This window comes from Leguminivora glycinivorella, chromosome 6 (genome assembly GCF_023078275.1).
Source record: "Leguminivora glycinivorella isolate SPB_JAAS2020 chromosome 6, LegGlyc_1.1, whole genome shotgun sequence".
In the NCBI taxonomy this organism is placed as follows: domain Eukaryota; kingdom Metazoa; phylum Arthropoda; class Insecta; order Lepidoptera; family Tortricidae; genus Leguminivora; species Leguminivora glycinivorella.
The window spans coordinates 16,186,538-16,201,983 of NC_062976.1; the positions used below are offsets into that span (position 1 = coordinate 16,186,538).

Consider the following 15,446-nt stretch of genomic DNA (forward strand, 5'->3'; position numbering starts at 1 on the left):
TGTCTGGTAGAGATCGCTTTTTAGCGATAAGACCGCCTGTTGTTGCTTAATTTCTTGTTTGATCTTATTTGTTGTATGTAATTACTTAATGTGCACAATAAAGAATATTATTATTCTCAGTATTTATTTTTACTCTCTAGGCTACTAGGTTTTTTACAATATGTATATGAAAATAAAATATAAAAACATTTACAAAACAATATAAAAACATATAAACATATTATAAAAAACCTAACCTAGGGTGCCGCCAGCAGCGGGGCAGGGCCCAAGCTGCCGGTGGTTAGGGCTGCAGAGAGAGGAACCGTCGGACTATCCGCGCCGTGTCCAAGATCACCGCCTTCTGCATCTGGCCCTTGATCCAGCCACCTAGCGAGAGTCTCTTAAGATGTTGGTCGAGACTCTTCGCTATGAGACCGTTCGCTGAAACGACTATCGGAACAATGATCGTTGAATCAACATCCCACATGGCGGTTATCTCGTGAGCCAAGTCTAGGTACTTACTGGACTTGTCCTTCTCGGCTTTCACGAGATTCTCATCATGGGGGATGGTGATGTCAACGATTATTATTATTATTATTAATGTTTGAATTAAGCGCTGTGAGAGGCACATCTATACAGTCCTATTTATTTATTTAGTCGTATGGCAAGAAAAAGAAACATTTATAAGCACAAATTAAGGCCAATCAGCCATTTGATGGCCTCGTCGCTAAGGGTGATCACTGATCAGGTCTTCTGGAGGTCCATAGGGATAACACATGGCACACTATAACACCGTAAAAAATAAATGACATACTTCGGTTCGCACATAACTGGGCGGAATCGGAACGGGCTCCCAGTCGCAGTTCCGCGGGTCCGAACTCCGAAAAGCCATCGTGAATACAAATGCGTTATCAACGCGCAGGCACGAGCGATCACTGAACAGGTAAATTGGGATACAATTCCGACTAGACAGATGTAATTCAACGTGCCACATTTGATGAAGGTGATGTGCTAAACAAAGCAAGCGTTTGTTACGATAACAACATACACGGTATACCTTCCTGCTTACTGTATGATGTATGTGCTGAAAATTAGGCCGAGATTTTCGAGGTATATCGGTTAATTAATGTTAATTAATATTAGATTTGAGTACCTATTTGGATAGTTTGAAAGTTCCTCACTCTTAAAACAATTTTTTTTTCAGTGAGTTGTTGAGTGTGTAAATGCGCTCATTATCTACAGAATAAGAACCTCCATCTATCCATTAATTTTTTTTTTTTTTTTAGCCTATTGGAGTGTCCCACTGCTGGGCAAAGGCCTCTCCCCTGGCTCTCCATAATTCCCGATTCTCCGTTACTTCCGGCCAGTTATTTTGGAAGTCGTCAAGGTCGTCCCGCCATCTTTGCCTGGGCCTGCCCCGCCCACGCTTTTTCGTCGGCATCCACTTGGTGGCTATGTTAGCCCACCTATCCGGATGCATGCGATAGACGTGGCCGACCCAGTCCCATTTAAGCCTGGCGGTTTTTCTGCCAACGTCAGCAATGCGAGTCTTAGAGCGCAGCGTGGTGTTACGGACGCGGTCGGTCCTTTTAACACCTAAAATGCTGCGCTCCATAGCGCGTTGGCAAACCTTCAGTTTGGACTTCTGGTTTCCTGTGAGCGACCATGTTTGTGCACCGTAGGTTAGGACGGGCAGTATACACATGTCGACGAGTTTTCGCTTTAGTGAAAGTGGAAGGTGTCCCTTCATATGCTCCTTCATGGACCAGTAGCTCTTCCAGGCGTTATCGACACGGCGTTCGACTTCTTTGTCTTGCCTGTTGCTGAAAGAAACTAGCTGGCCCAAGTAAATGTACTCGTCGACATATTGTATATTCTGCCTGTCTACCTCGACCCTACGTTTCTTGCTGTTGGTCATTGCTTGGGTCTTTGCACGATTCATTTGAAGTCCAACCTGAAGGCTTGCATTGCTCAGATCTTGGAGCATTTGTTGTAATTCTGATTCCGAAGAGGCGAAAAGGATAATATCGTCGGCGAAACGAAGGTTTGTTAATCTTCTGTCGCCGACGACTATCCCTCTAGCCTCCCAGGAGACCGCCAGGCTCTTGAAAACTTCTTCAAGGGTGCTAGTAAATAGTTTTGGAGATAGCGGGTCACCCTGTTTGACGCCTCACTGTATTGGAAACGACGGACCGGAGTACTGAATTTTTATGTCTGCTGTGCTATTTACGTATATGTTTTGAATTAAATTGATATATGGAGGGGGGATATTTTGGTTTTGAAGTGCGGTAACTATGGCAGAATGTGTGATGCTATCGAATGCTTTAGTGTAATCTACAAATGCTAGGTATAAGGGAAGTTTGAATTCGGTAAACTTTTCTATGATCTGGTTGATTGTATGGAGGTGATCGGTGGTGGAGAACCCAGGACGAAAGCCAGCTTGATTAGGGGGTTGATGTTGGTCGAGTTGCCCAGCAATGCGACGCTCGATGATTTTAATAAATATTTTGTATATGTGGGATACCATTAAATTAAATTTATAAAAAAAATACTAAATATAATATTCATATATAGTCCTAAATCAACTCGAAAATTGTATAAAGACTATAAATCAGTATACAAATTAGTTTTAACTAACACTTTATCCAAAAATCAACTGTGCGAATAAATAGGTACAATTTTCATGAATTGAATTGCTCATCAGAGAACAGAGCAATAGAAACGAATTAACGACGAATTACGAATTAATTATCTATCTAACCCGAGCCGTATTATTTCATTTGTAATAATTTCAGTAGGCGTTGGGTTAACGAGACGTCTCCGTTGAAATAAACTTGATCGTTATAGTATCCACGCTCAAAGTTTCAACCGGTTATTTATAAGAAAATGTATTTTAAGTTACAAATATGGGAAACTATATTTGATCATTAGGTATAATGTTCGTGCGGTTTCTGTGGCCGAAGACCTCAAACGCCGCAAATATGCAACCCTTGGCAGTGGTTAAATTTTTGCGGCGTTTGGGGTCGAAACGCTGGGGCCACAGGGGCCAAGCGCGTGTACCAAGAAATAGCAGCGCGTCTCATACAGTCATCATGTGCTTCCTCGGGCTCGGGACTAATGTTCTCTGCAAGGAAAATCGTATCTTCGTAAAACTGTTTAATGTGCATTAAGTGCAGTAGGTAAGCAAAATTTAGGTTAGATTGCTTTTAATAGTTCTAAATATTTTAAGCGACTCTCATAAACCTACCTCGCTGATTCTAATACACTACTTTTATTTGTTGAGCTAACGTAAGTCAAGATTTTCTTTGTAGGGTTTTTACAGCACGCATAAGCCGTCTCGAGTGGCCGTCAAGTCGAGTCGAGCACTGTGTCGTAAACTTGGCCCGGTCAATATGACGGGAATATCAATTTGTTTTCATCAAGAGGTTTCTGCACGGTAAGTTCCGGCCGTAACGTTATTTGATGGTTACCTATGCCTTGAACCTTGAATAAAAGTCGTTGCAGAAGTATGTTCTAAATTTCGATAAATGGCAACTAAGTATGATTTTTACATACGACTAAAATATTTTTTTTGTCAATGAAAATATTTTTTGAAAACTAAAAAATTTTTTTTTAGATATATTTTTATTATTGGTCTAATAATCCTGTTTTGCTAGTTTGCTGGCTAGACCACGGAAGCTCATCAGTTTGCGGCCGTTCATTATGAGAGCCAAATGAGCTTTTGTTCTTCTAATGATGACAATCATCTAAGTTATATTCTGAGTACGAGACTAATGATGAGTTATGACGTTGAATTCTAACAAAAATATTTTTTGCTTGCTCCCTTGTAATCAGCACTACACACCATAAGCTTTCGCTAGAGGTACAGAACCTCGTAGAATTTCAATTGAATAACAAACAATGTCGGCAATGTCCTGATTAGGTGGGCTCGCTAAATGGATTAGTAACTTACGTAACTGAGTGCTGGAGACTTGGTTTGTTTTTACAATTACTCTCGCTTTGTGCCCGAGATGCACTGCAGCCTCCGCCTCCTCAAGGTAGCAGCATATGAAACATACTGCATATATCAGGTTGATATTATTAAGAGGATACGGTAGCGAAAATACTAAAATGGAAAGGAGCCCCCCTTTCAACTTGGGAATTTTAGTTAAATATACAAGTGTTATTAACTAGATTTAATTTTATCGAAAAAAAATTGTCCATTAAGAACAACCTCAGTCAAAAGATATTTCAAAAAAATCTTTAAAATCGAGGTTCCGCTCTCGACTCTTTCCTTCTTCAAAACTTAATCAATCGCTGAATAACAATAAAATAATCTATGTCGGACCGTTTAGCTTTTTTGGTTAATTGTTACCAATCTTGAGTATCACACCTTTTTCATCACAATGAAAAAGGCCGTTTTTGGATTTTTTTGATTGGCTTAGAGTAGCTTAAAAAGCAGAATATCAAAAAAATCAAAACGGTCCGACACAGATAAAAATAATAACAATCTGTGTTGAAAAAATCATTGCTCTATCTTCAAAAACCAGGGAGGAAATAGTCGAGAGCGTTTGTATGGAGAATTGACCCCTACCGTATCGTCTTAAGTTGTAGCACTTCGCTCGTAGCCGATCACAGCGTTTTCCTACTTTGTAAAAGAAAGCGACTACGAACAGAGAACCCGCCGAGCGGGGTACAGTCGAGTTCTTCACCTTATAGCAACGAGTTAAGGTGAAGAAATGTACACATATTTATAAACTCGACTGTACCGGTTCTAAAGGATGACAGCAAAAGATTTTTACAGTAATTTATTGTAAGTATAAAAATGTTTTCAAAGAAAAAAACAAAAGTAAAACGAAGTGTTACTATACATGCCGTAAGATTCAGTAGCTACTGACTAATTACAGCATCGAGTTTAAAAAAGAAAAAACATTATAAATAAATGTTTCCAATAACAACCCGAAGCCGCGTTTATATAAATAAATAAATAAATATTATAGGACATTCTTACACAGATTGACTGAGGCCCACGGTAAGTTCAAGAAGGCTTGTGTTGTGGGTACTCAGACAACGATATATATAATATATAAATACTTATATACATAGAAAACATCCATGACTCAGGAATAAATATCTGTGCTCATCACACAAATAAATGCCCTTACCGGGATTAGAACCCGGGACCGCGGCGTAGCAGGCAGGGTCACTACCGACTACGCCAGACCGGTCATCAAAACAGCATCGAGTTTAAAAAAGAAAAAACATTATAAATAAATGTTTCCAATAACAACCCGAAGCCGCGTTTATATACTTATAAACATTTGAATCCGATAAGCGGGGTGTCTAAATGTCTTCCGCAATGCCGTAATACGAAGAGGATAACGATTGCGTCATTTGAGACTGATGTAATGTACAGTCCAACAAGAAATTATACAAATTAAATAGAGGCGCCATTGTAGTGTCGTTCCGTTTCTTTTACTATTAATGGGCTTACTGATGACCACAGACCAGTCGAGGCGAAAACGTGGCCTACAGTGGAGCTCGCCCAGAAGGTGCCTGTTCAGTCTTGTTTTGAACCACCCTTCACCCTTGGTTGCTGGGTTATATAAGCTGGAAAATATAGACGCGGGCAAGGAATTTCACTCCTCGGCCACAGTACATATAATAAAGAGTACTATCGTACAGTATGGCCACTCCCGCTCCCCGTTGAAAGTGCCGCCCACCCCCTCTCGGTTACCTGTCAAAAGCGCGACCAGTTTACCTGTCATATCTTACTCATACAAGTATGGTACACGTTCACCTACACGAGCTTATAATGTGTACTAGGAACGCGCCTCTTTCATATATTTGATCGCCAGTGTCCGAGATGTGCCTTAGGAGTGCGCATAAGAAAAGAAGAAGCAAAGCGCTTTCTTACATAGAAGGTAAAAGTCAGACCTATAAGTATATCAGAGGCAGACCGAGAAAGAGGTGGCGGGGTGACTTGGATGCGTTCCAGCGGAAATGGCAACATCTTGGCCAGCACAGGGAGGATTGGAAAGGACGAGGGACTTGGCCTAGCACTGGGACACACAATAAGTGCGTTTGCACGTTATCCGACACGATATCGGATGTCAGACCGATATCCCATATATTTACGCCGCCATCTTTGATATTTTCCTTTGAAATCCTTCCTACATCCGATATCGGATCGGATAATGTGAATCGCACTAAGGCTGTAAAAAAAGTACCAGTGCTCGAGAGTGACCAAGTAGATGCCACTTTCAATCTTAAGCTATTATTAATAAATGTGACAGAAAGATAATATCGGCATCGACACGCTAATACCTATTGTCCCGGATCTGTAAGTTCACATTTTTGACACATTTGTTTTAAAGTATGTTGCGATGTGGCTAAGACGTATCGTTTGCCAAATCTAACGATTAATTTCGAATTGGTTGAATCGATTAGGCCCTATAAGGCCCTAGGCGCTTAAACAAATATACGATTTCTATCAACTTACTGAAATGTCATTTGAAGCGAAATGACAGACTCTGCCACAGCAAGCACTAGTTTAAAAATAAAAACCGGCCAAGAGCGTGTCGGGCCACGCTCAGTGTAGGGTTCCGTAGTTTTCCGTATTTTTCTCAAAAACTACTGAACCTATTAAGTTCAAAATAATTTTCCTAGAAAGTCTTTATAAAGTTCTACTTTTGTGATTTTTTTCATATTTTTTAAACATATGGTTCAAAAGTTAGAGGGGGGACACACTTTTTTTTCCTTTAGGAGCGATTATTTCCGAAAATATGAATATTATCAAAAAACGATTTTAGTAAACCCTTATTCATTTTTAAATACCTATCCAACAATATATCACACGTTAGGATTGCAATGAAAAAAAAATCACTCCCCACTTTACGTGTAGGGGTTCCGTAGTTTTCCGTATTTTTCTCAAAAACTACTGAACCTATTAAGTTCAAAATAATTTTCCTAGAAAGTCTTTATAAAGTTCTACTTTTGTGATTTTTTCATATTTTTTAAACATATGGTTCAAAAGTTAGAGGGGGGACACACTTTTTTTTCCTTTAGGAGCGATTATTTCCGAAAATATGAATATTATCAAAAAACGATTTTAGTAAACCCTTATTCATTTTTAAATACCTATCCAACAATATATCACACGTTAGGATTGCAATGAAAAAAAAAACACTCCCCACTTTACGTGTAGGGTTCCGTAGTTTTCCGTATTTTTCTCAAAAACTACTGAACCTATTAAGTTCAAAATAATTTTCCTAGAAAGTCTTTATAAAGTTCTACTTTTGTGATTTTTTTCATATTTTTTAAACATATGGTTCAAAAGTTAGAGGGGGGGACACACTTTTTTTTCCTTTAGGAGCGATTATTTCCGAAAATATGAATATTATCAAAAAACGATTTTAGTAAACCCTTATTCATTTTTAAATACCTATCCAACAATATATCACACGTTAGGATTGCAATGAAAAAAAAATCACTTCCCACTTTACGTGTAGGGGGGGTACCCTAATAAAACATTTTTTTCCACTTTTTATTTTTGCACTTTTTTGGCGTGATTGATATACATATTGGTACCAAATTTCAGCTTTCAGCTTGCTAACGGTCACTGAGATTATCCGCGGACGGACGGACGGACGGACGGACGGACGGACAGACATGGCAAAACTATAAGGGTTCCTAGTTGACTACGGAACCCTAAAAATGAATGATAAATGACACAATAAGCAAAATCCTGCGTGATAAATTAATATCGTAAAATACTCACTAACGAAGATCCGCAAAAATGTAACATGTGTTAGATTATGTTTAAAGTAAGCGAAATATTGTTTTTAAGTACTTGATTTTTTTAAATATTATTACAGGATTTTATTTAAAACATTAGGTTGCGCGAGTTTACGTTTTGTGGGCGCTGTCATGTGTCAAAAAGAGGTTCTTACAGCTCTGGGACAATAATAAGGTATTAGCGTGTCGATCTCATACTTTTGCCTTCTTGATTTGAAAGGGATGACACTACAGTGTCGTTTTTTTAATTTCTACAGTATCTCGACGGACTGTACCACATTTCTCCGAATTCGGACAACAAAAAATAAAATACGGGTTGAGCTTATAGCGTTGTCATTATCTTCACGCCTAGCACGTAGGCGTCCTTTAAGAGGATAATGACCGGAGCTTAAATCCTTTGCCTGTACAATTTATAGCATGAAATTGCCATTGCTATGAGTAAGGGTTATCTACTCGCATTACCTTAATCAATTTAATCATATTTAGCTAAATATAAACTAGAATTAAATCTCCAACCTTATAATTATGAAATTGAGTAAATCTCTAATTCCCGAATTAATTCATTCGTGCATTCATAAATAATCTTCAAACTCATGAATTTCTTACTCACCAATAAGTACCTACTATTGCTTGGTTATAGATGTTGTAGTATTGACTAATATAGTTACACCGTTTTTATTACATAGAAATCGTTTTTAATACAGCTCGTAATCATTCCTAAATTCCCCTAATTTTGCTGGCCGCATTTTAGTCAAAGTACCTATGTAACCTATAACACATTTTTTTCTAAATTTATATTTTTACCACCGCCTCAAATCTTTCAAAAGAAGGTGGTTCTCTATTCCTCAATTTTTTTTTAATTGGAGCAATTTATTGTTGTCTGTGTGTATAGGCCGCCATTAAGTAATTTTGAAACTTTTGAAAAAATTATGGAATCTGTGCTACTTAAAATATCATCTTCTAGTAAAAAAATACTTATATGCGGCGACTTTAATGTAAATATCTTGGAAAATTCAACAATAAGTATCAGATTGTTGAATCTTTTCAAATCATGTAATCTCAATCATATTTTTATGGAGCCTACTAGAGTGACTGCCACTAGTGCCACCTGTATAGATAATATTTTCACTGATATTTTTCCTACTACTAAAGATGTAATTAGCAACTTAGAATCAGACCATTTAGGCCAATTGATAGTATTTGAGACATTAAGGAAAAATACTTTGAGAAAACAAATAACTTTTGTACCAGTAACCTCCGACCGCGTGGAACGAATGAAGCAAAGTTTGGTTCAGGCGCTACCCTCCCTGTCTTCCGATATGAGTCCTAATAGTATGTATAATTCATTCTTTCACACTTTTCTGCAACATTATAATGCAATATTTACTTCAAAATCGGTCGTAGTTAGTGGTGCATCAGTTTTTAGTGAGTGGGCTACTGCAGAGTTACATCAACGAAGACGTGCATTGTATGCCTTGTATGAAGAACGGCGGTTTAATACGAGTGATGAATTTAAAGAACATGTTAAGCAATATTCGAAGAAGTTCAAGATAGATTGTCATATCGCTAAGCGAAATTATCTTAGTAATAAAATAAAAAATAGCTCTGACATTATTAAAGCAACGTGGAAAGTAATTAATGTGGAAACTGGTCGCTCGAAACACGCAGTAAAAGATATTAAACTGAATATTGATAACAAAATTATAGATTCCAATTTTGAAGTAGCAACAGAGTTCGAAAAATTTTTCACCGAGATACCAGCATTCACAACTAAGGATTTAAATTCATCACCCTTATCTGCCGTCACATTATTAGAGGAAAACGTTCCTGAGTGTTGTAGAGACCTTTATTTTGAACATGTTTGTACCTCAGATATAGTAAAGGCATTTAAATCAATTAATGTCAAAAAAACTAGTGACCTCTGGGGGTCTCCGTCCATGCCGTAAAATCCTTAGTTGAGGTTGTAGCGCCTGACTTAGCAGTTATATTCAACAACAGTGTTGACTGCGGCGAGTTTCCTGATCTAATGAAACATAGCAAAATAACTCCTTTATTTAAATCCGGCAGCCACTCTGACCCCACTAACTTTAGACCAATATCTGTGCTGCCAACTTTCAGTAAAATATTTGAAAAATTAGTTCTTTCTCAATTAGTACGACATTTTAACGTTAATAATTTAATGCATAATAAGCAATTTGGCTTCACACGGGGTCGCTCGACAACCGATGCTGGTGTTGAGCTAATTAAGCATATTTTCGATGCCTGGGAGGAGTCACAAGATGCTTTAGGTATCTTTTGTGATTTATCTAAGGCCTTCGACTGTGTTTGTCATGAAACATTGATCAGGAAACTACATTATTATGGAGTCAGAGGATCAGCACTAGATTTACTCAAGTCCTACTTAAATGGTAGAATACAAAGGGTAGATGTCAATGGACAGAGATCAACTGGGTCATTGGTCTCTATGGGTGTACCACAGGGATCAATATTGGGGCCTTTCCTGTTCCTTATCTACATAAATGACTTGCCATTCCTTGTAAAGACCCACCATGATATAGTATTGTTTGCAGACGACACCTCACTTATTTTCAAACTCAAACGACAGCAACAAGCTCACAGTGATGTAAACAATGCTATCTCTAAAGTAGTGAACTGGTTCAATGCTAATAATTTATTATTAAATGAAAAAAAGACTAAATGTATTAAGTTTGTCACTAATAGTAACGTAAGGAATGAGCAAACAAGTGTCGTTGTGAAGGATGAGGAATTAGAACTGGTAGATAGTACAGTTTTTCTTGGTATAACTTTAGATTCTAAACTTCAGTGGGGTCCCCATATTGTAAACCTCTCGAATAGACTTAGTTCTGCAGCTTTTGCAGTGAGCAAGATCCGTCAGTTAACAGACGTGAAAACAGCTCGATTAGTCTATTTTAGTTACTTTCACAGCATTATGTCATATGGTATTTTACTTTGGGGCAGTGCTTCAGAGATAAATACCATATTTATTCTGCAGAAGAGGGCTATTCGAGCAATATATAAAATGAACCATAGAGACTCACTTAGAGATAAATTTAAGGACATTAATATAATGACAGTGCATTGTCAATATATTTATGAGAATATTATGTATGTACATAAAAACATTTGTAATTTTAAGAAAAACTGTGATGTACATAATATAAATACTAGAAATAAACATAAACTCGCGGTGCCCTTCACACGGCTCTGTAAAATTAAAAAATCATTCATGGGTAATTGTGTTCGATTTTATAATAAACTTCCGAATCATATTACTGACTTATCAATTAATAAATTTAAGAATCATGTAAAGCGTGTACTCATTTCCAAAGCTTATTATACAACACAAGACTACATGAATGATAAAACAACGTGGGATTAATTGTTATTCGAAATGGTTTCTTATTTTTACGTTTATTATTATTATTATTGTTGATGAAATTAATATTGTATTTTTTTGGACATTGGATTTTTCCTAGAAATATTCTAGACATGTATTTTTATATATACATATACCTAATTATATATTTTTTGTTTAACGATTATTTTTATATGAAATTGTATATTATAGACTCAATATTATTATGAACAATAATTTACAACAATAAATTGCTCTGATAATTAGGTTAGATTAAGATCATAATATATATGTAATGAACTATTCATAAGAGCTTGTAACTAGGCCTACATGAATAAAGATATTTTGAATTGAATTGAATTGAATTGAATTAATGTTTGTTCCTCGATATCTCCGTCGTTACTGGACCGATTTTGAATTTTTTTTTTTGATTGAATGTACATGCATACAGATTGGTCCCATTTTTCTCAGAACCCAGTTCTGATGATGGGATCCTGGAGAAATCGAGGAAACTCCTCAAATCTGAAAGGCATACATATGGCGATTTTTGTGTTTTTAAAGGAACAGCATGCATTTACGTACGGAGCAGTGACATTTGGTGCAGTGGAACTGCTGATGATGGTCAGAACGGAACTCCTCAAATCTGAACGGCACGCTTATAGTGACTTTGGTATTTTTATAAGATCAGCATGCACTTACGTCCAGAACAGTGACATTTGGTGCAGTGGAACTCCTGATGATGGTCAGAACGGAACTCCTCAAATCTGAACGGCACGCTTATAGTGACTTTGGTATTTTTATAAGAACAGCATGCACTTACGTTCAGAATAGTGACATTTGGTGCAGTGGAACTGCAGATGATCGTCAGAACCGAACTCCTCAAATCTGAACGGCACACTTATAGTGACTTTGGTATTTTTATTAGAACAGCATGCATTTAAGTTCAGAACAGTAACATTTATTTAGTTATATTTGTTAAGCATATTGACTTTTCAAGTCAAATTTTGTCAACCTTCGATTTCTTATAATCGGATTCATGAGGAATTGAGGAAATTCCTCAAACCTTAACGGTATACGTATATTGATTTTTGTTGCCATCAAATAATTAAAGCAGTTTAAAAAAATATCTACACATTTCTACATAATCCAACATTCGCAAGTAGCTTTTACCAGAACCCCAAAGGCGGCGGTTTTTTTTTCTTAAAAAATATTTTACTTAGATGAACTTGAAACGAATGCTGGTTGTTTTAATTATCTCGTCTCGCTACGAGGTGCTAAGAGTACGGGGCCACGAGTCCATAAATCTGTCTCACGTAATAACGTTCTTTCCCAATAGCTCGCAGTCTCACGTAACATATATTACCACAATGTTTATTCCCTTGTCCAATCTTTACAATGGTTTATTCAAAGCTGGTATGCTTTCTTGTTGATAAATAGTGACGAAAAAGTTTCGTTTTCTTTCAAACCCTTAATTACCAAGAGTGGCGCTGAAACTTGACCAGTTTCATGTGCTCTGTCTACCCCGTTTGGTAATACAGGCCTGAGTTTATGTATGTAAATAATCACGAACAATACCGACAATAAAGCGCGATTAACGAAGCCGTACTACAGACAAAACCAGATACTTATGATTTTGTAACACAACGCGCTCAAGAAAAGGGGTTGTAAACGGCGTAGTATTTTAATCCCATTATTTTATTAGGTAGCGCAAAAGCCTTGAATCCAGTAAAAAATGTTTTACTTAACTTTCGTTCAACGCTCACCAGTTAATGAGCACTTGGGTACGATATTACGTTTGAAAAGGCTGAAGGGGAACCGGGCCTTTTTTACGCTTTAGACCGCGATTTATTTTACTGTTTCACTCCCCTTTTCCTCGTTATTCATTTTCAGTTACCACATTTATTCAAACCATAGTCTGGTACTGTCACAGAATTCATTAAATAAATTTCATAATTTAAATGGTTTAAATTTACATTATGAATATTGAACAGTCTTAATTAAATAGTAGCGCTGAGGTTTTTGATTATCCTGGCTTAATATATTCGTAAGATGGTATCTTCAATCAAGATTTAGCCATTTCCTAAACAAAGTCACTTTCCAAATAATCTGAATTAAAATTAAATAAAATATTTGAAACAACTTACCAGGTCTCCACAACTCTGGTCCAAATATCTACAATCCTTTAGTCGCGCACTACGTACGTGAAGGTTGTCATCGCGAGCTTATACAGGGTGTCCTGACGAGCGCGTCGCGTAGGCAACGGGCCGCTACTGCCGCCGCCGAGCCTCCGAACCACCGAGCCACCCCGCCCGCTTCCTGCCAAAGCTGTTCACTACAATTCAAAACGCATCGTTGTAGAAAAACCAGTGTAAAATATGACCAGTATACCCACAACCACGCTTCACGCGTAGATCTTGATTATAATGGAAAGCGTAAGTCGAAGTGCGTAGTCATAGATTAGAATAAAATCTCTGCCGTGACGCAAAGTAGGAAACTGTGTCGACCTAGGGGAATCTCCTAGCTAACTAGCTGCATATTTACAACCACTCTGTTTCACCCTGACACGACGTCTGTGAATCACTGCACAAAAGTAAAAAAATATTAGCTGTTAGCCACATCAAACTAGTTACTGCGGCGTATGGAGTGATTCGAACTTAGATGCGTCAAATATTGGCACTAGAAATAATATAGATTGGATAGGACAATATCAAATGTAACGTTTTTTTTTGAAGAATCATCATTTTTTTGCACTGACATATACTTATAGACTAAGAGCCCAGAGCCGCCAGACTTTCCTAATTTTCCCAGGGAGAAACTTTGGAATAATGTAGAGTTAAGTATGGTATACTTAGACGTATAATGTCAATTGTCAACCCATGGTGAAAAGATTCGCTGACTAAGGATGAAGTCTTAGTAGTTCAGTTGGCAGAGCGCGGAAGTATCTATCCAGAGGCCGTATGTTCAAATCTCACCCATAGCTATCGAATCGTTCTATGTGAAATGCCCTAACAGTTCCTAACAAACGTGAACCAGCTGAACAATTTATGCACCCTACATAGTTTAAATCAGCCATTTTCCACTTCCCGTAAAGTCTTTCGGCATCTGTGGGCTAACCCGGCCGATAAAGTCTACTCGCCTGTAAACTGGAATAGGGGATGCTATCCTTATCGCTACCAGGTTATTTGTGCAAAGGAAACCAGTAATAAATAGCGCTCTGCTCTGTCTATTTGTATGGGAGTAATATTTAACAATTATTTATGAATATTTTCTGTGTTCAGTGGAAGGTCATGTTTGATGTGCTGGTGGAGATGGGTGTACCTGAACACCTTGCTTACCTAATACAGAATCTGTACCTTGAGGGTTCATGCTTCGTGAAGCTGGAGAATCAGAAATCAAATTATTTCCATACAGACCGGGGCGTCCGTCAAGGCTGCATTCTGTCACCCAAGCTTTTTAACCTGTACGGCGAACAGATCATGAGGAAGGCACTTGACGGCTGGGAAGGAGGTGTTTCAGTTGGAGGTCGATTGATCAGTAACCTGAGGTACGCAGACGATACGACAGTAGTTGCGTCGAGTGAAGTAGAGATGGCGGATCTTCTGAACAGAATTGAAGATGAAAGCGCTAAGCTCGGACTTAAGATAAACCATTCCAAAACTAAAATAATGGTAGTTGACAGGGCAAATATACTTCCAGTTACCGACGCACTTCGCCAGTACGAAAAAGTTAGCGAGTTTATGTATCTTGGGTCGTTGATAACCTGCAACGGTGGCAGCACTGACGAAATACGCCGTAGAGCCGGTATGGCGAAGAGTGCTATGGCTAACCTCGATAAAATTTGGAAGAGCAGAGGAATCCGACGTCAAACTAAAGTGCGATTGGTTCGAGCACTTGTCTTCTCGATATTTATGTATGGTGCCGAGACTTGGACCCTAAAAAGCTGTGACGTGGCTAAGATTGACGCTTTTGAGATGTGGTGCTGGCGAAGACTGCTACGTATACCTTGGACAGCTAGAAGAACTAACATCTCTGTTTTGGAAGAACTTAATATCACCACACGCCTCTCCAAAATATGCCAGGAGCGAACCCTTAGATTTTTCGGTCACATCATGAGATCACCAATGCATAATATGGAGAAGTGTATCATCTTGGGGCGAATGAATGGTAAACGCGCTTGGGGTGGGGCTCGTAAGAGATGGTCTGACTGTGTGAAGAAGTCGACTGGCGGCAGCCTATACCGTGCAGTCCACATGGCTTATGACCGCGTTCAATGGAGACACGCTACTTGTGGTCGCGATCCTCAGCATTGAGGGAA

At 38.1% G+C, this 15,446-nt stretch overlaps 1 protein-coding gene across 1 annotated transcript in view; it reads right to left on the minus strand.

Moving 5' to 3' along the window:
* The window catches only part of LOC125226775 (schwannomin-interacting protein 1 homolog), a 103,746-nt gene extending 90,439 nt beyond the window's left edge, over positions 1 to 13,307 (minus strand). Inside the window, exon 1 of the mRNA XM_048130860.1 lies at positions 13,276 to 13,307. The gene's annotated coding sequence lies outside the window, so the exon portion shown is untranslated. The remainder of the gene's footprint in view (positions 1 to 13,275) is intronic.
* Between the last annotated feature and the right edge of the window lie 2,139 nt (positions 13,308 to 15,446).